The following is a 25,378-nucleotide window of genomic DNA, read 5'->3' as shown; positions in this document are numbered from 1 at the left end:
GAACCTCTTGAAGAAACAGAAACAGTTACCTTGTCGAGTTGTTATGAAGACTAACTAAAATATCAGTCACTCAGCACTATGCTTGGACCTAGCAAGTGCTCCATACCTATTAAGATTTTATAATTCCATAATGTTTTTTCTAAGAATGATTAAAACATCCCTATTAGCTCCTATCAGCCCAAGGAGAAAGAAAATACAGGTATTTCTATCATCTTAGCAGTCTTGTGTTTTGTTTTGCTTTGTTTTATTGGTTTGCAAAAAACAAAACAAGACAAAAACAAGCAGTGGATATATAAAACAAACTGTATATATTTATCTAGACATATAAATTATATATGCATCCAATTTTTTGTTTATATGGCTTTTATTAAACATGATACAAGTTTACTTGCATGTTTCTGATGATGTTATATATTCCAGTCTCACAGAGAATATAAGAACTCAGAATGTTTAATCTTCTTAAACTTAATACATTTCTTTTGCATTATCCAATTTACATGCACCATTATACAACTTTGTGATTTAGATCACTCCTCACTTTTGGGTTCAAAGATATTACTGCTGGGAATGATTCTCTTAAGCAGACAAATACTGCTTAAGAGAATAATTTATATCTTGAAGTTGTTAGTAAACTTGACTCTTGCATAGTACAGTTTCTGGTTATCAGCTGTCAATGCTATTTTAAAAGTCTATGGTTATTCCTTGTTGATGCCTTGTGAAGGCCATTTTGGAAGTCTTAGCTAAGAAGCAACATCAGGCCGGGCGCAGTAGCTCATGCCTGTAATCCCAGCACTTTGGGAGGCCAAGGCAGGTGGATCACAAAGTCAGAGGCAAGCGGATCACGAGGTCAGGAGATCAAGACCATCCTGGGTAACATTGTGAAATCCCATCTCTATTAAAAATACAAAAAATTAGCTGGGTATGGTGGCATGCACCTGTAGTCCCAGCTACTTGGGAGGCTGAGGCAGGAGAATCACTTGAACCTCAGAGGCGGAAGTTGCAGTGAGCAGAGATTGCAACATTGCACTCCAGCCTGAGTGACACAGCGAGACTCTGTCTCAGAAAACAAAAACAAAAACAAAAACAAATCAATTTCTTATCTTTTAATTCTGTTTTTTCTCTTTTTTGGTACCCTGGGTACATATATCATATGTAGGACAGCTGAGCAAATTAAAATTGTTACTTTTCCAGAGAGTATATATATCCTACTTTTATATTTGACAGTTAATTTGGAAACCATTTCATATTTTAAAGTTCTATTTAATTTTTTCTTATGGTTGAATAATATTCCACAGTATGACTATGCCTTAATTTATTTCTCCTGTCATTACAGAAGGACACTTAAGTTTTTCCCAGTCATTTGCTATACAAACAACGTTGTAATAAACATATGCTAGTTCCTTTGCGTACATGTGTGCATATGTCTTTAAGTAACTGATACTTTTGTTGTTGTTGTTGTTGTTGTTGTTGTTAGTGGCTCTACTATTATCCTAGTTGGGCTTAGAGCCTCATTGTCTCTCTCATCCTTTTTCATAACAGTGGAAGGCACATCAAATGCCACCAGTCTTTCATTTGCATCTTTTTCTTTGTAAACTTTCACTGGAGAGGAAGGAATAAGGTAATAATAATAATAATAACTTTTAGAATTTGTCCTTGAATGCATACAAGACATTCCCTGGAAAAATCTTAGAAATACTGGTGACGGCATGAGTACTTGGTAGGTGACTGCACTATTCTTGGGACTTTACACAAATTACCTTTAATTCTTACAATTAGACAGGGTATATTTATTACATCCATTTTTCTGATGAAATTGAGACTCAGGTCAAATTAGTAATTTCAACAAAGTTAAAAAGTTTAAGTACTAAAGCCAGGCTAGCTGCCTCAACTCTAATTTCTAACTGTACACTCTGTCTTCAAATCTATAATGTCTCTCTAATGCATGACAGTCTTTATATGCTGATTCATTATGTCTTCCAAATCTTCCTGAATCTACTCAGTGGCCACTAGTTCAGGGGGCTACTGAAAAACCTCCCAAGGTCTGCTTCCCTTCTATCATTGCTCTCACTCTCCAAATAACCTCACTCCCATACTAATTTGATTACATCATAAGATAGCTCTTGTGATCTCTCTATTCTTATTTCACTGTCTGCACCCATTTCTCTTGTCCCTCATTGATATCTCCACCATTTTGGTAGCAGTACCTGGATGTAGGGGCTTTTTAACTAAGTATAAGTAAAATGAGAAAGGGTGAAGGAGGTGCTGGCCAGGTAGAGGTCCCAGACCGTTACATCACCTTAACCAAAAAGCTTCATTTGTATCTGCTTTATATGTAGGGGAGAGAGTTGCTAATGTTTTAATTGAAAAATATGTGCATAGCTAAAAACCAAACAGAAAACCACAAACAATGTGGAAATATTAGCTCCATAAAGACAGGAGTATTTTTTTCTTTCTTGTTCACTCCAGTATCCTCAGAACCTACAATGGTAGTACCTAGGAGGTGCTCTCTCTCTCTCTCTCTAAATATATATATATATATATATATATATATATATATATATATATATATATATATAAAATAGCTAGGCAAAGAACTTTATTAACCTTTGTTTCAAACTTGATTCCCAGGCTTCTTCAGCTTAATTAGCTACAACGAATGAATTGTGTATAAATTTTTTAATAGAGTTGGGGTCTCACTAGGTTGCCCAGGCTAGCCTGGAACTCCTGGCCTCTGGCAATCACTCTGCCTCAACTTCACAAATTGCTGGGATTACAGTCATGATCAATAATATTTTCAGATGAACAAATAAATGAATGGATTTAATTAATTCTGGTTTCATCTGACTGAAACTTTGGGCAATTTATCCAACTACTATAAGCCTCTTTATATTTTTCCCTCATATATAGAACTCTCCACTTCCACCTAATAGCATTGTGGAGATGAAAGATATAAAAATACATACTAGACATAAAATACAAAAATACATACTAGATATAAAAATACAAAAAATATAAAATAATACTAGCACAGTGTCTGAAACATTCTAACATTTGGCTATATTACTCCATCTATATCAAAAGTGATTTGCTGTTTCGTAAACCTACCTTTAGCTGGAATTTCCTGCCCTTTTTCCCTTTCTTCGTTAGTGCCATTAGAGGTATTCTCAGGGTCTTTCTCAATTAGCCTGGCAGACAGCTCTGGCTCTGCCTCTCATTCATTATAATTGTCTTTATCATTCTGCTTGGGCTTAGCACTTTCTGGCTCGGGTTATGGCTCTGTGTTCCACATTATCTGTAGATTGTAAGCTGAAGAAGTTGGGGACTCCAATCCATTGCCATCTCTCAAAAGTTGTTAATAGTGCAAGTTCAATAATTATAAATATCTTTAAAAATATATGTAGCATAATAGTACAATGTTAATATCAACATGATATAAAATCTACTTTAAGGTATTAGATTTGGTACAATATACGATGTTCTAGCAAAATGTCCATGCCAATGTATCTTTTTACAGATAGACACACATGTATATCTGTGTCTGGCATTTGACTATTTATCTGATTGTTGGCATTTGTCTACATCCCTTGACAAAGGAAGGTAGAGAAAAAATAGGTTAGTCTGACAGTTTTTGGTCACTTAATAATTTAATAACTTGGTGACTTGGTCTCTCTTATTAATTATTAAGATCATACTTAAAATAAGTGGAAAAGCCACTTATTTTCTTACAATCACTACTGAATTTACTCTTCTCTATGCCATTTAGATTAACATAACATGTGGCTTTTTTCATTTACACAGTTCTTGATAGTATACAGACTTTTCTTTGGCATGTTAATTCTTATTAGTTGCATTAGCTATAAGTAATAGAAGTTTTAGCCTTTCATATTTTTATCACAAAGTCAGAGAAGGAAAACTCTATGTGCCTGTAAATGTATTTCCAGAGCAACTGAAAAATAAATGTGGTTTTAAAGTAGCAACATACTGTATCTTTGGGAATGTGTATACATTTCAATTCATTTTATCCTATTCCTCAAAATGAATAAATCTATGATAGTCAGCTGGCTTCAAAGTAGCTTCACCTTAGTTTTAAGACAATACTAAAAATATTGTCGCACAACCCTTCCTAATCAAGTTTGAAAGAGACAGATGGGCCTGTTTTTTCCTTGTACTGTGTTTATGGTTATAATCTACATTTGCTCACATAACACATTAAAAAAAATAAGCTGCAGAACTGACATCAGAGAAAGTGATTCCAAATTCTAAATACATATTTTAAATTCAAAAGGCTAACAGTGAAGCCTATAAATTTCCTGTTGATAACGACCAAAATCAATTTAAGCAAAAGTAATAAATGTGAAGAAACCTGTTTGTGAAAGGACAAGAATCCTGGAGGTGATGTCTGTAGAAGCTGCTAAGGTAGCACTTGAGAAAATTCCATGCAGCTTATTTCCCTTCTTGCCGTCTATAATTCCCAATCTCTCTGAAGGTTTACTTCACTTACGCACATTAAAGACTAGATATACTACTGCAGTATGGCAACACATGCATACCTAATGTTACAGACAGTATTAAACTTCCCAAATATTTCCTTCTCCTCCCTGGGGGAGGAGAATTACATTTCCTTGCCTCACGGATGTCAGATTTTACCATAGGCATTGATTTGGCTAATAAAATGAACACGGTGACTTGTGTCACTTCCAAGGAAAGCATTTAGAGCCAGTGTGTCCTTCGCAGAGATCTCTTTTCCCTGTGTCACAGGATCAGCAATGTTCCTGATAAATGCGGCTTTGATGGTCAGGGATTCGAAGTGCAGACTTGGAGTCGCGTGCCCAACTTGGCAATACACACAGAGTGGGAGGGAGAAATGAGCCTTTAAAGCCTTAAGCCATTAAGACTAGTCATTTGTTACCTCAACATAATGCAGCCTATTCCCAACTAACAAATGTGATAAGGAGCCATGCCCTAGAATGAAGGGAGGTTCTTTTACCTAGAAGATATGAAGGAAGAAAACATAAAGCAGGATGAGTATTCAGGTTAGAGAAAAACAGCATTCATAGAACTACCTAGTGTATATTTAATGATATGTAAAATTATTAAAGGGTTAAGGATGACTCATTTTGGGATGACTTTTTTGTGTTGGGGTGATATAGGTAAAATCATTAATCTGTTCATACCAATAGTACAAAAGTGTTTACATTTTATCCTCAAAAATCAAGATGTTTCTCATTGTAACCCTTAGTTGGCAATATGATTGGTGGCAGGGGTCATGAATTTGGGCAGGAATCAGAAAGATAAGGAGTTCAAGTCCTACTCTTCCTCTTCCTAACTGTTCAACTTTGAGTAATTTAAGCTGCAATTTCATCATCTGTAAAAGTATAATATGGAGTCTACTTCATAGGATTATTATGAAGATAACATATAATGCATGTTACGGGTCTAGTATGGCATGTGATGTGGCACACAATGTCTGTTCAACCAGTAAACATCTTATGTATGTACATTTAGTTTACACTTTCCCATTCAGTAAATGGAAAAATAAAGCATGCAGAGCAATGCAGGATATAAAGCTACGGTGTACTGGTTTCAGGTTTTGGATCTTAATTTGAGATAGAGGGTGTTTCAAAGATTCTCAAAAGTCAAACACAGTTTTAACTTTAGGGCCAAAGAGGCTGGGAGGCTGTTTTAAAGGAACACTGAGTCAAGGGATAAGTAGCCGTGTGGTTTCCTTCTGTTAACAAAGACATTTTGAGACTACCCCGGCAGGGATGGCTGGGGGACACTGGCTTCTTCTGTCCTTTAACTCCTGAGATTATAAAATTCAAGGGGAAGAAAGTGAAGGAATGAATTTATATGAGATAAACACAACCTAATAAAAAATTGCTATGTATTGCTATAGGCATTATTGCACATATAACATAACTGCACGAAAATGCTTACCCACTCTGGTTCCCTTTTAGACAACAGGGCTGCCAGGTCCCACTGGCATCCAATTTAGTGATTGGGTAAGAAAAATTATAAAGTTTCTAAATTCCAGATAATGTGAGAGAATTAAACCTGTGTTCCCTTTAATACCTTTTCTGAAAACTCTCATCTCTAACTTGGCCTTAGGACGACAAGCAGTTTCTTACATGGGCAGGTTTCTGGTTTCAGCTCATCACTTTTCTTCATCATTTACACATGGCTTTTGACATTCAATCATGGTACCATAGAACAAAATCCTCAGACCTAAAACATGTTGATGCAACATTAGCTTGATGACTCTGACTCTAAGTTTTAAAAAATGAATGACCTTTCTCCCTGAATTATTTAATTATTATATAGGCTGGGATTTATTCTCTGTCTTCTTGCAGATAATTATCCATCAACATAAATTCCCTAGTGTATACGAGGTGTCACTTGTCAGTTATTGACTTGTTTTTATGTTCTTTGCCTTTTCAAGCCAAAGCCTATTTCAATTTGTAGGACAACTGGTCTAGATGCACAAAGTCTATCAGTACCATCATTGTACAGTGATGTTCTGGAAGAAGACATTCAACCAAACACATTCAGGTGCATTCAGATGGACCAGGGATGGGTTTCACAGGCTTGAACTCTCACTTATACATCTGTAGAATCACTGCTCTTAAGCTTCCTAGAGAGTCCAATTGCTGATAATGTGTCTCACCCAACTTAAGGAATATTACAGTGTAAGACAACTTTAGTCCTGTGCCTGGTTAATAAAAAACTGTCAAACTGGAAAAATGATTATACTTTTAGGAAATGTCTACAGTTGGTTCCAGGACAATAATCAGGAGAAAGAAACATTTAAACAAAGATTCTAAAAAATCCTTAGGATTGGCTTGGTGTAGAAAGTGAACATTAACTGAGAGATTAGACTGACACAAAGCATCAGACTAATATCCTAGCTTCTGAATGAATGAGTTGCTAGGTTTAGATGGGCAGAGGATTTATCACCTGCAGTAAGAAATTTGGCTTGAGGCAGAGACCCAAGCCTCATCGACTTGATTTAAGACCAAGATCCCACCAACTTGCTAGGCTTGTTACTCAGTCACAATTGATGAAGGGTTAATATAATAACCTATTTAGACCATAAAAGTAGTCTAGCCTTCATGGAAAAGTCTGTTCCAGTTTAAAATATGCAATAAAGGCCATTTAGACCATAAAAGTAGTCTAGGCTTCATGGAAAAGTCTGTTCCAGTTTAAAATATGCAATAAAGGTATTCTAGCCCAATACTGATCAAAATTAGGTAACTTTCAAAAAGATCTTAGAACAGAATATGATGAAAGTGTTATTTCTTTGTTAGGGTGGGTTGGGGTTGGCAGATAGTTTTGTTAGGCATCTGGAGAGAAAGACAGATTAGGGATATAACTTTTGTACATGTAAAACATGCATAGCATTGAAGAGAGGTGTCTCAAGGAGTTTTCTTGCATCCTAAGATTCAAATTACTTGTGTATTACTTTTCCCTGTCAAACTAGTGTTTCCCCAACTCACTGTTAAGGCAGGTTTTAAGACAAACACAGAAAAACAACCAAAACAAACAAAAATGGAAACACAAACCCACTCAGTTTTATGCAGGCATATATGGTGCTGACAAGTTTTGCTCAAATTATTTTCTATTTAGAGTTTCTAGATGGATCTCAAGGTTTACCTCCTTCTGGAAGCATTTTCAGACCATGTTCCCTCACAGCGTCTTTTCTGTTCCACTAGTATTCTCCCATGTCACCTCATATACCTATGATTTTATTCAGCAAGTATTTATTGAGCACTTACTATGTGCCAGGCAATATTTTAGCACTATGCCAGGTTGGTGAACAAAAATTCTTGCCCTCTGTGGAGTTTATATTCTAGTTGTTCAGATGGGAGCAATGACAAGGAACTAACCCTTATTTAAATTACAATGCTATAATTTACTTTCTCACCTGACTCCTTGAAGCCAGAGGACTGTGTTTTGTTCATCTGTATTAAAAAAGTAAGCTCGGCCGAGACAGGCAGATCACGAGGTAAAGAGATCGAGACCATCCTGGCCAACATGGTGAAACCCTGTCTCTACTAAAATACAAGAAACAATTAGCTGGGTGTGGTGGTGCATGCCTGTAGTCCCAGCTACTCGGGAGGCTGAGGCAGAATTGCTTGAACCTAGGAGGCAGAGGTTGCAGTGAGCCGAGGTCGCGCCACTGCACTCCAGCCTGGTGCCTGGTGATGGAATGAGACTCTGTTCTCCCCTCTACCCCCAAAAAAGTAGGCTCACTGTGCACAGTGTCTCATGCCTGTAATCCTTTGGGAGGCTGAGCTGGGCTGAGCTCAGGAGTTCCAGAGCAGCTTGGGCAACATGGCAAAACCCTGTCTCTACTAAAAATATCAAAAATTAGCTGGGCATGGTGGCACACACCTGTAATCCCAGCTACTTGGGAGGCTGAGGCACAAGAATTGCTTCAACCTAGGAGATGGAGGTTGCAGTCAGGGGAGATGGAGGTTGCAGTGAGCAGAGATCATGCCATTGCACTCCAGCCTGGGTGACAGAGTTAAATTCTGTCTCAAACAAAACAAACCAGGCCCTCAGTAAGTATTTGCCTAATGACTGAATCTGAGGAATGACAATATTAAAAGTCAAAGATATTCTTAAAAGAGAATATTTGAGCCTTTATTCCTCAGTACTAATTTATGAACTAGCACAGTAATTAGAACAGTTGCATAGTAGAGTTTCCAATTTTATAGATGTAATTTTGGAAAGTTTTCTAGTTGAAATATTGAGTTGTCAAACATGCTCAATTTCAATGACCATAATACTTCTTTTTAGTTAATGCCCTTGAAGCCTTTAAATTTTTTTCAGTGAAGAATCTTCTATTCAAGCACAAAATAAAAATAAATCTCTATTCTTAATAGGATTTAAACATCAGAATATTATAAGACTCAGTAGGGCTTTAAATTTGTCAATGCCCTTGAATCCTATAAATTTCTTTTTCAGTGAAGAATCTTCTATTCTAAAGCACAAAATAAAAATAAACCTCTATTCTTAATGGGATTTAAACATCAGAATATTATAAGACTCAGTAGGGCTTTAAATTTAGGGTGTTAGTGAAGCTTTGTGGTTTAATATTCAAAATAACTCTTAAACGGTCTTAACTGAATGCCCATTTGGATACTTATATTTAGTATCCACACAACTCCTGTTTCCTGGAATTTTCTTTGAGTAAAATCTCCTAGAATACAGTTAAGCTCCTGGTATTTTTTTTTAAATATTCAGAATGATTAGTGTTTGCAAACAAAGATGACACATTCTTCACCTTAAATACAATTATTTAGTGCCCTGTCTGGGGTTGTGAACACAATTAGTGGTCATATGGACTTGTGGATACTGATAAGTATTAAACTAGCGGGTTGGCCACATCCATTGTGGATTCCCCACTGTCTACCTGGCTGTGGGCTTTTTCTATGCATCTTCCTTGTTCTTTGGCTATGTCCACTAGAGGGTGAGTGGGAGGGAGGAAGAAAAGACAAAAGCAGAAGTTTGGCAGATCTGCTGAACAGTTTGATGATGCAAATTAGTTTAAGGATCAATTTAGGATTTTTCTATTCATATTCATCTTGCCTCTTATTGCCATGGATACATAAGTTGATTTTTATGAATATAGCATTTATAATGGCAAATTACAAGATGACAGTATATTATACAGAGTCTATTTTTACAACTTGAAAATTAAATGCCAACATCCAGATAACTTAAAACAGCATTGTGAAAACACACTACACTATCCCAACAAATATAAGGTCCACACATGCAACATCATTTTTTTTTTCAGATTTTAGACTACCAGTAAATATTTCTGGAATTGAGTTCCAACAATGTGAGAAATTATTAAGTTAGAGGAATGGTTCCACTGATAATGTCACAATAGGCTGTTTATATATCTTGAAATATATATATTTTTTTATTTTATTATATTTTATTTTTTTTTGAGACAGAGTTTAGCTCTTGTTACCCAGGCTAGAGTGCAATGGCGTGATCTCGGCTCACCGCAACCTCCACCGCCTGGGTTCAGGCAATTCTCCTGCCTCAGCCTCCTGAGTAGCTGGGATTATAGGCACGCGCGACCATGCCCAGCTAATTTTGTATTTTTAGTAGAGACGGGGTTTCACTATGTTGACCAGGACGGTCTTGATCTCTTGACCTCGTGATCCACCCGCCTTGGCCTCCCAAAGCGCTGGGATTACAGGCTTGAGCCACCGCGCCCGGCCATGAAATATATATTTAAATAACAAAAATAGCAAATGTCATTTAAGTCAAGAATTACTAGTGTTAGTCATCTTCACAATCCTCCTTAAAGTTAGCAGCATCTACTTATGCACTATGGATTGATGATGTTAGAAATGTGGTACTACCCAAGATGTATGTGATGCTTAGAATCTCATCAGTAGAGGTTCATACTTAGTAAGAACTGCTAGGTGAGAGACCCAGATAGGACAATGGAAATGAAGTAATAGAGGTAGGAGCAGATAAGTCAAACCTACTTACTATAAAAAAGAATAGATGGAAATTGCTATCAATTGTAAAATTCCTAAATTTGTTAGCATATACTTTTCAGATATTTCATAAACTAGAGATGTGTATAGGATTAAGTACAGAAGAGAAGGAAAAGAGGAAGAAGGAAAAAAGAAGGAAGGAAAGAAGGAAGGAAGAAAGGAAGGAAGGGAGGGAGGGAGGGAGGAATGCAGGGAGGTTGGGAGAGAGGGAGGAAGGGAGGAAGTAGGTAAGGGGGGAGGAAGGGAGGGAGGGAGGAAGGGAGAGAGGGAGGAAAGAGGGAGGGAGGGAAGGAGACAGGAAGGAAGGAAGGAGGGAGGGAGGAAGGAAGGAAGGAGGGAAGGAAGGAAAGAGGGAGGGAGGGAGGGTAGGGTAGGAGGGAGGGAGGAAGGAAGGAAGGTAGGTAGGTTAGCAATAGTGTCTTTAATGTAATCAGAAATTACTTATTTACAGGATTAATTAATTTCTTTCCATCTCTATCACCCAAACACCTCCATTCTCCTTACCCCTCACACACACAGACTCAAAAACACAAAAACACTGACACACAATCCCAGAATGGGAGCCCATGGCTGGCACTAGATTACTTCTCATCCTTGTACAATCTGCTTGTTTTCCTAAAAAAAGAAAAAGAAAAAGAAAAACACTCTACAGCTACTGTTTTTCTTTCATTTTGTAAAACCATAGACACTCCCACGTAGCATAAGCTCAATTCCAGCCAAACTGGTGTGTTTTTAAATAAAGAAAACAGGTCTTTTAGTTCCATGTTAGCAAAGTCACCTCTCACTGGCAGTGCTAATGCTAAACATGTAATAATACTTTATTGTCATGAGCAGGAATCTGCTTTGCTAATTAAATGCAGCTGTCAGTAATTACTACTTGTCAGTGTAATCTATTTTAGGGAACTCTACTTTAAATGATAAAAGATGGGCTTGATATTGAGAGGGTGGGATAGGCAAGGTGACTGCTTACTTCCCCAGATCAGAAACTCACTTGTCTTATGATGAATGAGTACCTTTATTGTGATGATATCTTATCAGAATTATTCTGTATTTCTTTAGGGTGTGAGTGATAAAGTTTGCAATTAAATAGTTTTTTTTTTTTTTTTAATATCTGAAACCTAACTGTTGCCCCTCTTTGTAATGAGAAGTACTAAGACTGTGGCAGAGTTATAAATGCATCGTGATGGCAACAATTTGTAATAGACGATAAATCTGTAAGAAAAGCACCAAAGATGAAGTCACTATAATCTCTACCATCAAATATTTAGTTCAGTATAAATGTACCTTCTAATTGCTGGCAAGCTTGATTAGACATAGAGGAGAATCACTTTGAAGTGGAGAGGATTAGCCATTCCTCGCATAACCTTTTTCACTGATATTCAACCAGATTTTCTCTGGGAAAATCTTTAGATTTCTGTTTAAGGCTTTGAAATTAGCAAATCAAAAGAAATTCATGGTGTTTGCCTGTAATATTAATTTATCTAATTGATTCTGATATGAACCTAAAACTCTGGAATAGTCCACATCTGCATGACTAAAAGCAATGTCAGGACAAGGGTACTGCAGCCTGCTTTGCTCCACGGGATTGGTATCGGGGCTGCCACAGATGCTGGCTCTGAGTTCTGGGTCCAAGGGGAGTAGACCTTTGTCCTCACCTCCCCTAACTTCTCTAACTTCTCTTGACATTTAAAATGAATGTGGTGGCGGTGGGAAAAAGAAGCCGGAATCTCAGGGAGTAAAGTGATGGGGTGATGGAAGGAACAACCAAAAAAAAGTAAGCACAGCAGGAAGTATGAAGGAGGTTTGGCTCACAAGTAGCTTTTACCCCACTGAGGCTGAAAGACTTATCACACCCTCAGAGCATCCTGACTGCCTCATCCTTCTTCTTCCACCATCTGTTTTATATCCAACACTCCAATAGTCCTTGTGTGCTAGGTAATTAATTATCTTGTTATAGGTCTCAACAAATTTGGCAGCTACTCTTCTAAATACGGCACATTATTTAAACAGAATTAATAATTTGGGTTTTTTTTTTTTTTTTTTTTTTTTTTTTTTTTTTTTTTTTTTTTTTTTGTCCCAGGAAGAAAGAAAAAAGTTTTTCAGATGGAAATAATGACAAAAAGTAGAACTACTTAAATGTATGTTTGAAATACAGTCGGCATAGGCCGGGCGCGGTGGCTCAAGCCTGTAATCCCAGCACTTTGGGAGGCCGAGGCGGGTGGATCACGAGGTCGAGAGATCGAGACCATCCTGGTCAACATGGTGAAACCCCATCTCTACTAAAAATACAAAAAATTAGCTGGGCATGGTCGCGCGTGCCTGTAATCCCAGCTACTCAGGAGGCTGAGGCAGGAGAATTGCCTGAACCCAGGAGGCGGAGGTTGCGGTGAGCTGAGATCGCGCCATTGCACTCCAGCCTGGGTAACAAGAGCAAAACTCCGTCTCAAAAAAAAAAAAAAAAAAAAAAAAAAAAAAAAAAAAAAAAAAAAGAAATACAGTCGGCAAAACACACACACTTGCATTCTTCTTCCTGGTACTCCTCCTTGCGTAAGAGATGCACAGTCCAGTGGGAGTGGTATGAGTGTCTCCATTTCTGTGACATAAGTTCTCACTTCCGTTACTGAGAAAATTAGATTATTCCAGATGTTTCTTTAAAAATATTTAAAATTCCTAGTGATCAGCATCTCAGAAGAAGAAAGAACACATTAAACAGATACCTTTAAAAAGTGTTGTTTATTGAAAGAGAAAAACCAAGAAAATAAACACGGGTAATGGTGGGAATTCTGAAGGGTTTTTACTTTTATGGATCCTACAGTCTCCTCCAGCACATTCCTAAATAGCCTGTAATATGCTGAACTGTCTTTTGTATCAGTGAATGAAGTTCTTACGAGTATAGTAGTTGCTCGGTGAATGGCTGCTGAATGTATGAACAAGATTTTGAGCTATTATCATGATACTGAGTTACTGTTATGTTTTCTGTTACTCAGTCCCGCTAGATGAAGTGAGTAGGGGATGCTTTGTGGCAAGTGTTTAGGCATCAGGGCCAAAGGTATGCTTCCAACCCTCTGGTTTAGTGATGGTTAGGGTGGGGAGACCATGGACCACATTTCCTCACGTGAGCATCCACAGGTTCCACCCAGCTCCACACTCACAGAGGTCCCATTTTCTTTTTCTGCACCATACTCCCTTCATACACCAGTCTCCCTTTTCTCTAACATGGGGAGCCAAAGCCCCACTTGGTTCTCTTCCAAAACAATAAAGTCTTCCTCAAACCTATTGTAGGTATCTAGGGAGTCCTGAGTAAACAAAGACTGCAACATGCATCATTACTAGAATGTCTGCGCCAGCCTTGTGTTGGGTAAGAAAAGACAGGCTAATAGAAGGGATCTTCCTAAACAGTAAACCACTGGCACAGGAAGGCAGCAAGCACTATATTAAGGGACTTCATAACATTTTTGTCAGCATCATTATTAATACATCCCATTTCAGTTTTGAAAGTCTCCCAGAATGGATTGTAAGTCCTATGGTCAACTACTTATAACACATGTAAGTCTTCTTTTGTTCAGCTTTCCAACATTTCAATATTTTGGAATATTAAATGTATGTAGGGAACTATATATAGACCAAGAATGGCTGATTGTTATTGTGACAGAATTAAGTCACAGAAAACCTCATGGTTGAAAGAGAATATAACTAGACCCTTTCTCCTGACAACAGAATTATTGGTAATCAGAACGCTACTAAAGTTAGAGAAAGAAGTTAAGGTACCTTTTAAAACAGGATATAGTTACATCTTCACAATAGTTTAAGAATTTCAAAGTAAATTTATAACTAAAAGCAGACTGAATTAATTTGGTTCTACTTTTTTATTGCTCATGATTTTCTCTCACTTTCAGACAGGAAATGGGAATATAATATCTATATAACTAGAGAATATTAATTAAAATGCTTTTATGTACTTTAGAGGAAAACAAAGAATATAACATAATATTTAATTACTACTTTGTTTTTAATTTCAGGAATAATATACAGGAAGTCACGTAAAATAGTTTATTCAGTATATTAAATGTGTCAATATTTTTAGAGAATAGTGTATTATATTTTATATATTTTTGAAGGTAACATTACATTTTACATGTTATGTTTTTGAAACTAATTTCTTATTTTATTTGCACATGTAATTACTTATCAGGGGATGATCACGCACATCTAAAAGAGACATGCTTCCAAATGTTTGCCATTAAATGTATTAATCAACAGGTCATTTCTATTTATTTAGTATTAGAGAGGCATCTGTAGTGTGATTACCATACGTTCTTAGCTAATCTTTTGATCTTATTATTTTTTCCACTTTGATCATGGTAAAATAATTTAATTTCATACTTATTTTAATTCTTAAAAGCAAATTCAGATTTTTATCTCATTAAGTGGATACTAATAATTGGTTAAATATAAGTGCCTTGCTTTATAGAGAAAAATGAAATTAAATCAACAATAAGTTTATTAGATATACTGAAAAGAATTTAAAGAAAAACACAAAAATGAGATCATGGACTGTTATGGAACTTTTTGAAGCTTTCTTGGTCTGCAAGTAGAAAATAAAAATAAAAATTTTCTAATTCTCTATAGACTATTATTAAAGAAATGGAGACCTAAATCATCCCTTAGAAATTATTATCATAGTATTGATAGACGGATGCTTACTTCTGAGCACTTAAAACACTAGAGACAAGGAAAAATAGGTATGTAGCAGGTTAGGGCAGGATGGAGGGTGGAGTTTTCCTTGCTCCACCAGGCACATTGTGCCCTCACTATGCATTCTCTCCATCATCTAGCACACTTGATGCTGTTTGTTTCTTTGAAAGTTGGATTGCCCTTCGGCTTACAAGTTATTTGAGAACTTGTAATAAAGGACTAATAAAGTCATCATATTCTCAGATCCAGCACACTTCCTGACACACAGTACTTGTTCAATGTATACTGAAATAAGTCAGTCAGTGAGTAAGAAAGGCATAAAAAAGTCAGACAGAGGGAGAGATAAGACAATTATTTCTCCAGTAAAAATGTATTTAATGCTTCCTAGAATCCAGACACTATGCTAGGCACTGGAGATGTAGGTACTTTTGGGGGTCGGGAGAGAATGAGTGTTTATATGTGTGTATGTCAGGGGAATAACATTAACTCAATAGAGTATGATCTGTACTACAGAACAGAGGAGCAGAATGCTCGCCCATCCTGGCTTGAGTGGAGATAGGCTACAGAGAAAAGGGGCAAGAAAACAAGGAGAGGTAGTGTGGAAGATAAGAGGTTAGACAAGCAGAGAACCATTAGGAGAGGGAACAGCATGCAGAAAGGCATAAAGTATGAAGAAGCATGGTCCATTCTTTCCCTGGGGTCACCCAATTGTAAGGACCTTACGGAGGAGTGACAGAAGATGAGTCCCAGGCTGGGCCACTGGAATAGTTAAAGGCTTTGTAGGTTGAGCTAGTTTGAACTTTACCCTGAAGGTTAGGGATGCTGCAGGTTAGTAAGCAAGGGAACTGCATGATCAGGTTTGCAGTCAGAAAAAATTCAAGCATGGAAAATGATGGAGATCCAAGGCTTAATAGGAGGCTACTATGATTCAGGTGAGAAGTTCTGATGGCCTGAACTTAAGAAGTCACATTGGGGCTAGAGAGATAGGTGTTTGCTAAGCAGGACTGTCACATCTTGGTGACATACTACAAGTGGGAGGAAATGATCTTGAGGTACCTATGTTCCTACTATGATCTTTGTAACAAACTATTCTTAGTTTTTCACTTTTCTTGGATGTCTGGACAGATGATACTAACAATAGAGAAGATCAAAATAAAGTATTTGAGAAGAGGTACCTTAAGAAAGTAATGGTGTATAAAAATTTTCAAGCACTTGGTCTTTTTGCGGTGGTACAGAGTTGGAAGCCCTTATTTAAAGGACGCTAATATTTGCGGAATTCAGAAACTCCCAAAGTAAATGCTGCTATAAATAACCCTGAACTCATTGGCAATCCATTTCAGAGTGGACAGGGTAGGAAGATAAGATAAACACTTGATTAAGAAAACATAATTATATTCATAGACAATCTGAAAATAACATTTTAGCTAATATTTTAAAAGATTTTATGATGTGCCAGGCACATCTATCAGGACAATGGGAATAATGTTCTTCACTTTAAAGAGAGCTAAGTGGGTATCACACATCTAGTCTAGATTTGGAAACAGAGGAACAGAACCGTCGTTAAGTAAAAACAAAATGGAAAGAAGGATCTCCCAGCTACCTATGCATCTGGCAACCCCATCAGTCCCTCACATACCCTTGTACCTGTCTTGTGCTCTGCCTTTCCTTCCTTTCCCAGATCTTCCTGTCTGGGTGCCTCAACTCTCTGCTTCTGAAATTCTGAGTACCCACACTAAGGAGCTCTATGGCTGCCCCATTAAACCATGTTCCAAGTACCACAGAAATAGGGATGAAAAGAATACAATCCCTGTCCTTGAGAAGCACTCAGTCAGGTGAGCAAGACAACAGTCATTGAGACTTTTCTGGATATTTTCAGGGGTGCGAGGGGACCTTTCAGATATGCAGGAACCCTGGAGTTCTCAGTAGTGAGCTTTTCTACTTCTCCATGCTGCATCCCTGGGAAGAAGGGCTCTTTGGTAGTGCCCTCTCATCCTATATTGTTGCATTCAGCTTAGAAAAAGTGAGTCAATTAGGAACTTTAGGTCACAGGAGCTTGCTCACCAGATGAGGAAATTCCATTCACATGGAATGTCAGTTCCCACTACTGCATATAGAGTGTGAATGCAACTAAAGTTATGTACTGCATAACATCATTTTGTCCAATAACAGACCACATAAACAACGATGATCCCATCTGATTTTACTATTACGTTTTTACTGTATATTTTCTATGATTAGACACATAAATCCTTACAGTTGTATTACACTGATTGCAGTATTCAGTACAGTCACATGCTATACAGGTTTGAAGCCTAGGGATGATAGGCTATATCAGGCGTCCCCAAACTACGGCCCGCAGACCGCATGTGGCCCCCTGAGGCCATTTATCCGGCCCCCCGCCGCACTTCAGGAAGGGGCACCTCTTTCACTGGTGGTCAGTGAGAGGAGCACAGTATGTGGCGGACCTCCAATGGTCTGAGGAACAGTGAACTGGCCCCCTGTGTAAAAAGTTTGGGGACACCTGGGCTATATCATATAGCCTGGGTGTTTACTAGGCTCCATTGTCAAGTGACACATGACTGTATTTAGAAGTATCTTAGCAGACTTAAGTCTATTTTAAAATTGACTCAATTGTTTGCTAATAATTAATGTTATCTAATTCTTTGTTCTAGTGGCCATTGCATATACATATGAAAACTGCAATATGTCAAGGCCAAGAAATTGAGTTTTATTGAAATTAAATTACTCTTTTGTTTATTGCAATGAAGATACAGAAAAGTAAGGAGGCATGGGCTTTAAGGCCCAGAAATCCACAGAAAATACCTAGGGGCTAACTGCAACTAAGAAGCCCATTAGTGTGGGGGTTAAATATGGGCTTCAGAGACAGAAGGTGTGGATGAAGATCACGGCTCCACCCCTTTAGCTCTGGGTCTTTCCTGAGCCTCAATTTCCTCATCTGCAATATGGAAATACTAATGGCATATGTCCCAATGAATGCTTTGTAAGGACACAATATATAAAGACCTATACTGTTTGGTACATAGTAATATCAACTACTAGAATTAAATGAGTGGCTACACACACACACACACACACACACACACACACACACACACATATATATATGAATAAAATTAAACTTAACCTTTTAAATGAAGTTATTCACATTTAGTGACCAGAGTTAAGAAATAGCTTTCCCCTTTATACAATGAGTCCTATAAGATATGAGATATAAAATTGTCAGAAAGAAATTTCTGTGGAACCTAAAGCTTTCAACTTACATAAGATATAAAGACAAACATAAATATTTCAATTATTTTAACAAAAACTTTAATTCTTTTCCATTTACTACATCTGGATAAGAGGATAGATATTCCAAAAAATCATGTGAACTTATCAAGTGAGGCCTTGCAAGAAAGAACAGTGAATTAGCTGTCCCAAACGCCTCCTCTTAATTTCCGTGCTCAGCATAGGCCTTTAAATCTGGTATTACTTTAATCAAGCTTAAGTCTTTTTTTCTTTTTTTTTGAGACAGAGTCTCACTCTCACCAGGCTGGAGTGCAGTGACACAATCTTGGCTAACTGCAACCTCCACATCCCGGCTTCAAGCAATTCTGCTTCAGTCTCCCAAGTAGCTGGAACCACAGCGGTGTGCCACCATGCCCAGCTAATTTTTCTATTTTTAGTACAGATGGGGTTTCACTATGTTGGCCAGGATGGTCTCGATCTCTTGACCTCGTGATTCGCCCACCCTGGCCTTTCAAAGTGCTGGGATTATAGGCATGAGCTACCGTGCTCGGCCAAGCTTAAGTCTTAAAACACATAGTTCTTTCTTCATACTCTTGCCTCAACAGAAAGAGAACCCATGCATTAAAATGGAGAACAACGTATTCAAATATATATAATGAGCATGCAGTACCCATTATGTTTAACCATCTATGATGATGGTATGGTGATGTTAAAAATGGTGGTGATGACAGCAGTGTCATTACTACTTCCTGAAGTTTTATTATGTATGACACTCAGTGCTAGGTATTTTACATAGATTATCATATGGATATCAATGAAGTGGTATTTCCATTTCTATATAACAGATAAAATTACTAAGAATTTGGTCAGGCGCAGTGTCTCATGCCTGTAATCACTGCACTTTGGGAGGCCAAGGTGGGTAGATCACTTGAGGCCAGGAGTTCAGACCAGTCCGGTTAACATGGCAAAATCCTGTCTCTACTAAAAATACAAAAATTAGCTTGACATGGTGGTGCAAGCTTGTAGTCCCAGCTACTCGGGAGGCTGTGGCACAAAATCACTTGAACCCAAGAGATGGAAGTTGCAGTGAGCCAAGATTGTGTCACTGCACTCTAGCCTGGGTGACAGAGTATGAGTCCATCTCAAATAATAATAATAATTAATTAAATTACTAAGAATTAGAAGAGCAAAGTAATTTGCCCAAGGTACCACAGCCAATAAGCAGTAAAGCAGGGATTTTAATTCAGCCAACTCTGTCTGACTGCAGTACTTATACTATAATAAATACTTTATTTATGTTGAGGCAGGTTCAGAATTATTGTGATTTTTTTCATTGACTTGAGTTAGTTAGCTATGGCAAAGAACATTACAGTGACATTTTAATATGTTCCTAAATAGTTCCCCAAACTATACTCAAATAGTAAGACTTAATATTTATGATAGAACAGTTATGCTACCTCATTAGCAGTTTAAAGATTCTGTTACTTCATGTTAATTATGCCTTGTAAGCCTTTTTAAAATAAAAAGTACAATTACAGGCATACTTCCTTCTTTTGCCTACTTCTAAACTTAAATATTTAAATCGGTTTATTATTCACACTTCTCATACCTTCCTTCTCCTTTCTATCTCAGGCCATTCAATCTCATAAAAGTTATTATTCCACAAGGTTTCATAGATAGTAATGTCCTGAGATCATCATGACAAAAGAAAATGTCTATTCAGTACTAAATCACATCTTAAAACTGTGCAATTATAAAGACACTTTAAGTTTTTTGTGTGTGGGTTTTTTTTTTTTTTTTTTTTTTTTTTTTTTACCTCTGGAGTAGCAACATGTGGAATGCCTTGCTTCAGTACATGCAATAAATACTAATAGGATGCCAGCTCTGTGTACCCAAGTCTGAGCAGAATAAGTCTTCTCAATTCACACCTTCTGTAAAGCTCAGATTCCTTTGGCAAGTACCATACACTATAGTAGCACAACATTGACCTCTGTGCAAGAGGATCACATTATAAGGATATCATGGGAAGCATAAAACATTCAGTATCAGATTCTCTGAGCTATTAAAAGTACTTAAATATGGCATCAGTTCTTAAAGTTACCTAATTTAAAAGTAGCTGAACCTTTGAAAATTATTGAGTCCATTAAAAACTACATTAAGTTACAGCACTATGCTCAAGGGCCACTGTGGTTCAGGTTATGTCACGGCTTCATTACAATCGCCTTCCTTATGAATTTCTGAAGAATTCACTTGAAGTTGAAAATTATCATAAATCTCAGTTGCTAGAATCTATTTGCTTTACAACTTAACTTACTCCCACTAGACCCTCTATTTAAGTAAACTAAAAAAAAAAAAATCTATTCAAGAGCAGAGTACACTGCCTGGACTCAAATGCCAGCTCTGCCATATAGTAACTGTGGAGCTTGAGTCATTTATTTAGGTTCAAAAAGCCTCACCTTCCTCATCTCTTAAATGGCAATAAAAAAAATCAAAGAAAAATAAAATAATAATAATAATAGTAGTAGCTGTACATACTTATTTTCCCTCTGTAAAATGGGAAATGACAGGAGAGCTACCAGAATTAAATGAGTTAATATTAGTAGAGCTCTTTGGACAGTGTCAGGCACATACTAAAAGTTATTACAAGTGTTGCTTAAATAAATTGTTCAAAAAATTTATCATACTACATATTTTCAATATCAAACTAGTAGAGCATTTATGAATATCATTCTCAAAGTGATGCTGACTTCACAAACCACATATGCCACAAAAGAATTCTATTCCTATTGTACAAGGTTATTAAAAAACATAGACATATACATAAGCTGGAGCATAAATATATACTATATATGCATACATATGTGTATATGTATATGTGTATACATACATATGTGTACATGTATACATATACATTTGTGGACTATATATACGAGTGGTCTAAATTCAAATAAACTCTACAACCATTTCTTAATATGGACATAACTTTCCTTCATAAAACTTTTCAAGAAAATGGAAAATAATCTATTGTACCAATGTTAATTAATAGTAAGACACCATAATGGAACTTCCATATGAGATTTAGAGAGGTTTATTTATCCTATCTATACATTATGTGAATTTCCAGATATAATCTTTTACCATACTTTTTATCAATGTTAGCTACTTTGAAATGTTTTTTACTTAGATTGGTGATTTTTAAATGTAGTTATTAACATCTTGCTTTAATTGCACTTCTACCTAAAGGTTAAGATAACATTACAACTCAGAAACAAACATTGAATCCAGAGGAAGCAAATTTTCTCAACGATTACATTAGATACCAGAAAAAATATGCAAAAAGTTACATTTATGCTAACTTCAAAAAATTGATTTTGAATGCACAGAAAAACTGAAATACAGAATTTTTCTAAGTGGCAACAGTTTAATTTATAATAAAAGTTTAACTAGGTATTTTTGTTTTGAGCTTCCCTTACCAAAAAACAAAGAGGACTTAAATGATGTTAAATCTATGGTTTAAATAATTTACTTAATTTGACATGTTCTATCGTTCAAACTATTCACCTGTACTTAAAACAAACCATTATTCCATTACCAAATAATAATTCTTCACTGAATTGCAATAATCTCAGAATATGAAAATATTGGAATAAAGTATTTAGAAATTCAAAAAATTCATCCATGTAAAAACCAATAAAATATACAAATATTCACATAATTTCAATGACACAACTCTAGTGCTACTGCTTATACTCCATTCCCAAATTGGAATCATTTTTAGCAAGCATTCTCTCCTCCACTAGCCCCTTTTACTAGGAAGTTATCTTGAGTGTTATTTTATTCATGAATGAGGGTACCTACAATAACATCCTGCTAGTTATATGAAGAGCATCAAAGAAAATTTATTTCAACTAAAACTTCCACATTTCCTCTTTTCTAGAAAATCCTAAATAACTACTTTTGTAACTTGTTCATTTACATAGAATTGCATTTTTAAAAAATATTACTGTTTCTGAGATTATAAAAATAAAGAGACAGTAAAATTCAGGAGCAAAATACTTGTTGTGTTCTATAAATGCAAGTTCAGTTTTTCAGTGCAACAATAACATTAACGTTTACTCATCAATGAATACTAATGACAAATTCAGAGCTGGCATAACTCCATAGAAATCATACATGGAAAGCCAGAGCTAGAAATCATACAGTGCACAGATAGTTATTTATATTACTCTAAAGTACTCAGACAAAGACCAAGGAGATTAGAGTCAACATCAAGTCTCTGAAGTTGAGTCACATCCTAATGACACGGTGGGTTAAGAATAATTGTAGTATTCAGGATGGAAACAAAGTTGGCTAGTTAACATCTTATGTGATTTTTGAGTCAACAGCTCTTTGTTGACTACCCACTCTGGGCAAGATGCTGCTTCCCTAAGTAAGCCACTGCTCTACAGTTCTATTTACACTGTGTAGGAGTAAGCATCCTGCTTCTACCAGAAATCCTCCCTTTTTGTTTAAAATAACACCCCAGCTCAGCTTTGCATATTATGTGTGTTTATGTGCTCAATAAATACTTTTTGAATGAGTGAAAATTCAGTGAGTAAGAAGGTTATTCATTCAAAAACATCTGTGTAGCCTGCAAAACTGGTAAGGACAATGATACAAGCATAATGAAAACACTGGGAAACACCTCCTCACAAGGATGTCAAAGAGAGCAGTTTCAAATATTAAAATTTTAGCATAAGCTCTGGCTTAACCTAGAAACCAAGATCCCAGTACTTGCTGTAATACTCCATTGAATATTGTGCTCATAATTTCCCATGTAATCTGCTTAGGTACCTATTTGAAAATATTTTTCTCAAGTAATGATGTTTCCATATGTTTTATTAACTGAGAAAAGAGTGTTTCTAAAAGGCCAGAGTAGCTTAGGAGAGGCCAAAGCAGTTTTCTTTTTCACTGTTAAAACACTGTAGGAAGTTAAATTTAAGCAAGGTTCCTTCCCATTGCTATGTGTCTTGTAATAACTTCTTATGTCTCCATTAGTTCACTGGTGAATAACTTCGTATTTCTCAGGTTAAGAAGCCTGCCCTGATGCTCATTCAGTTACTTTGAGCAATGAGCAGAGAGAAGAAGGTAAGTAGTATTGTTTTCCTTTCTTTAAGAACTTCACTAGGAGGAAACGGCAAGGTAACAACGACAACTCTGTTGTAACATGATTAATAGCAATAAAACATTTTTTAAAAATAATCATTTTTGATGTCCAAATTTGTAATTCCCCTTTATCTTCTCTTCAACTTTTTCTTTGAAAAGAAACTTAATATATTTGAACTAAATTATAACGTGAAATTTGTCTAAAGCTCTGAAATCTGTAGAAACTGCTAAGTAAAACCTTGAAGAAGCACCAGCTTTTTATTACTTCCAGCAAATCAGTTTAGAAAGAAGCACTAGCATAGAAAGGAGGCCCACCCACCCACTTTCACTCCCACCCAACCCGACCCTGCATGCTATTTATCAGGCCAAGATTTCATAAATCAGAGGAGTTACAGTGCAATTAAATGTATCAACTAAGTAATATGACATAAAGCACACTTTGCAAATATTAAATCTTTCCTTAAGGAATCAATGTTTTCCATGAAGAAACTGGTATTTGGTGAGAGGAGGTGAGAGGAGAGAGGAGAGCGAGAGCAAGAGAGAGAGAGAGAGAGAGAGAGAGAGAGACTGACTCATTGACTCATGGGGTGAGGACCGGGCAGACCACAGATCTGAGCATCGGCTCCCTTGGGTGGGTGCCCTGCAGCTCTGAAGTGGTGAAGTCCGAGAGCAGAGGAAACCCACCAAGGCGAAGTGACTCCGGAGCTGTGGTGGAGGTCTGCTTGCTGTGCACGTGGAACCTCCAGGTAAAGACAGCCACCTTCAGCTGAACACTCCTTTCAGGTTTCCCGAAAGCAAGGCGGTCGCCTAAGTAACAGGAGCAGGAGTCTCAGAGCTCCAGTCAGAAGCCACAGCGACCTGACCTCTCAGACTTTTTAGTAGTAGCTGCATCACCACCCCTCGACTGCGTCCATCCTCTGTGAGTGTGTGTGTGTGTGTTTGTGTGTGAGTGTGTTTGTGTGTGTGTCAGTGTATGTGTGTGTCTTTGAGTGTGTGTGTCTTTTTGTGTGTGTGTGAGTGTGTGTGTGTCAGTGTATGTGAGTGTGTGTGTGTGTGTCAGTGTATGTGAGTGTGTGTGTGTCTGTGTGTCTGTGAGTGTGTGTGAGAGTGCGTGTGTGTGTGTGGGGGGGGGCTGGGAAGAGATTATAAAGTGGGGCTGTGAGGGGTGCGGGAAGGGCCGGCTGGGAAGAGAAAACCCCCCACCACACGGTCCCTTAGCCTCTGCCTGCCCTCTGCCTGCCCTCTGCCTGCCCTCTGCCGGTCCTCTGCTCCCGCCTTGCAGACCCCGCGGCCCCAAAGCGGCCCTCGCGCTCCAGACAGCCCCACAGCCACCCCAGAAGTGGCCGAACGCACGCCCCCAAACTCTGGCAAGCGCAGTGAACGCGCGTTACCCAGCGCTCCGGGAGAGACAGAAACAGGCCGGCAGGCGGACTGACAGCGTCTGTCCGCTTTTACCTCAGGAACTGCCCCGCCGTTCCTCGTCTCGCACTACTTTAACCTCTGGTCCTAGCCAACCTCTCAAAAGTCTTCCCCAGGCAGCGCCCAGGAGAACCGCACCCCACAAAGTGCTTTTTGCTGGCATCACCCGGATGCCTCCCTTCAGCGCCGTGTCCCTTCTCACTTCCCCCCAATTCCAGAGGTCTCGGCCGGCTGTGCTCAAGCCCCTCCCCCGCGCGAGGCGGGCAGCGCGCCCTGCTCACCGTGGTCCGCGGCGGCGGCGCAGGCGGGAGCCCCGGGGCGCGGGGGCTGGCGGCGGGTCGCGCGGG

The 25,378-nt window shown here is 37.7% G+C and overlaps 1 protein-coding gene across 2 annotated transcripts in view; it reads right to left on the bottom strand.

The window, feature by feature from the left end:
• Positions 1-25,378, bottom strand: part of HS3ST5 (heparan sulfate-glucosamine 3-sulfotransferase 5) — a 302,878-nt gene extending 277,500 nt beyond the window's left edge. For both annotated transcript variants that reach the window (XM_074397585.1, XM_039464950.2), the window contains exon 1: positions 25,313-25,378. The gene's annotated coding sequence lies outside the window, so the exon portion shown is untranslated. The remainder of the gene's footprint in view (positions 1-25,312) is intronic.

The sequence above is a fragment of the Saimiri boliviensis genome, chromosome 4, assembly GCF_048565385.1.
Source record: "Saimiri boliviensis isolate mSaiBol1 chromosome 4, mSaiBol1.pri, whole genome shotgun sequence".
Taxonomy (NCBI): domain Eukaryota; kingdom Metazoa; phylum Chordata; class Mammalia; order Primates; family Cebidae; genus Saimiri; species Saimiri boliviensis.
This window is presented reverse-complemented; position numbering and strand designations above follow the sequence as displayed.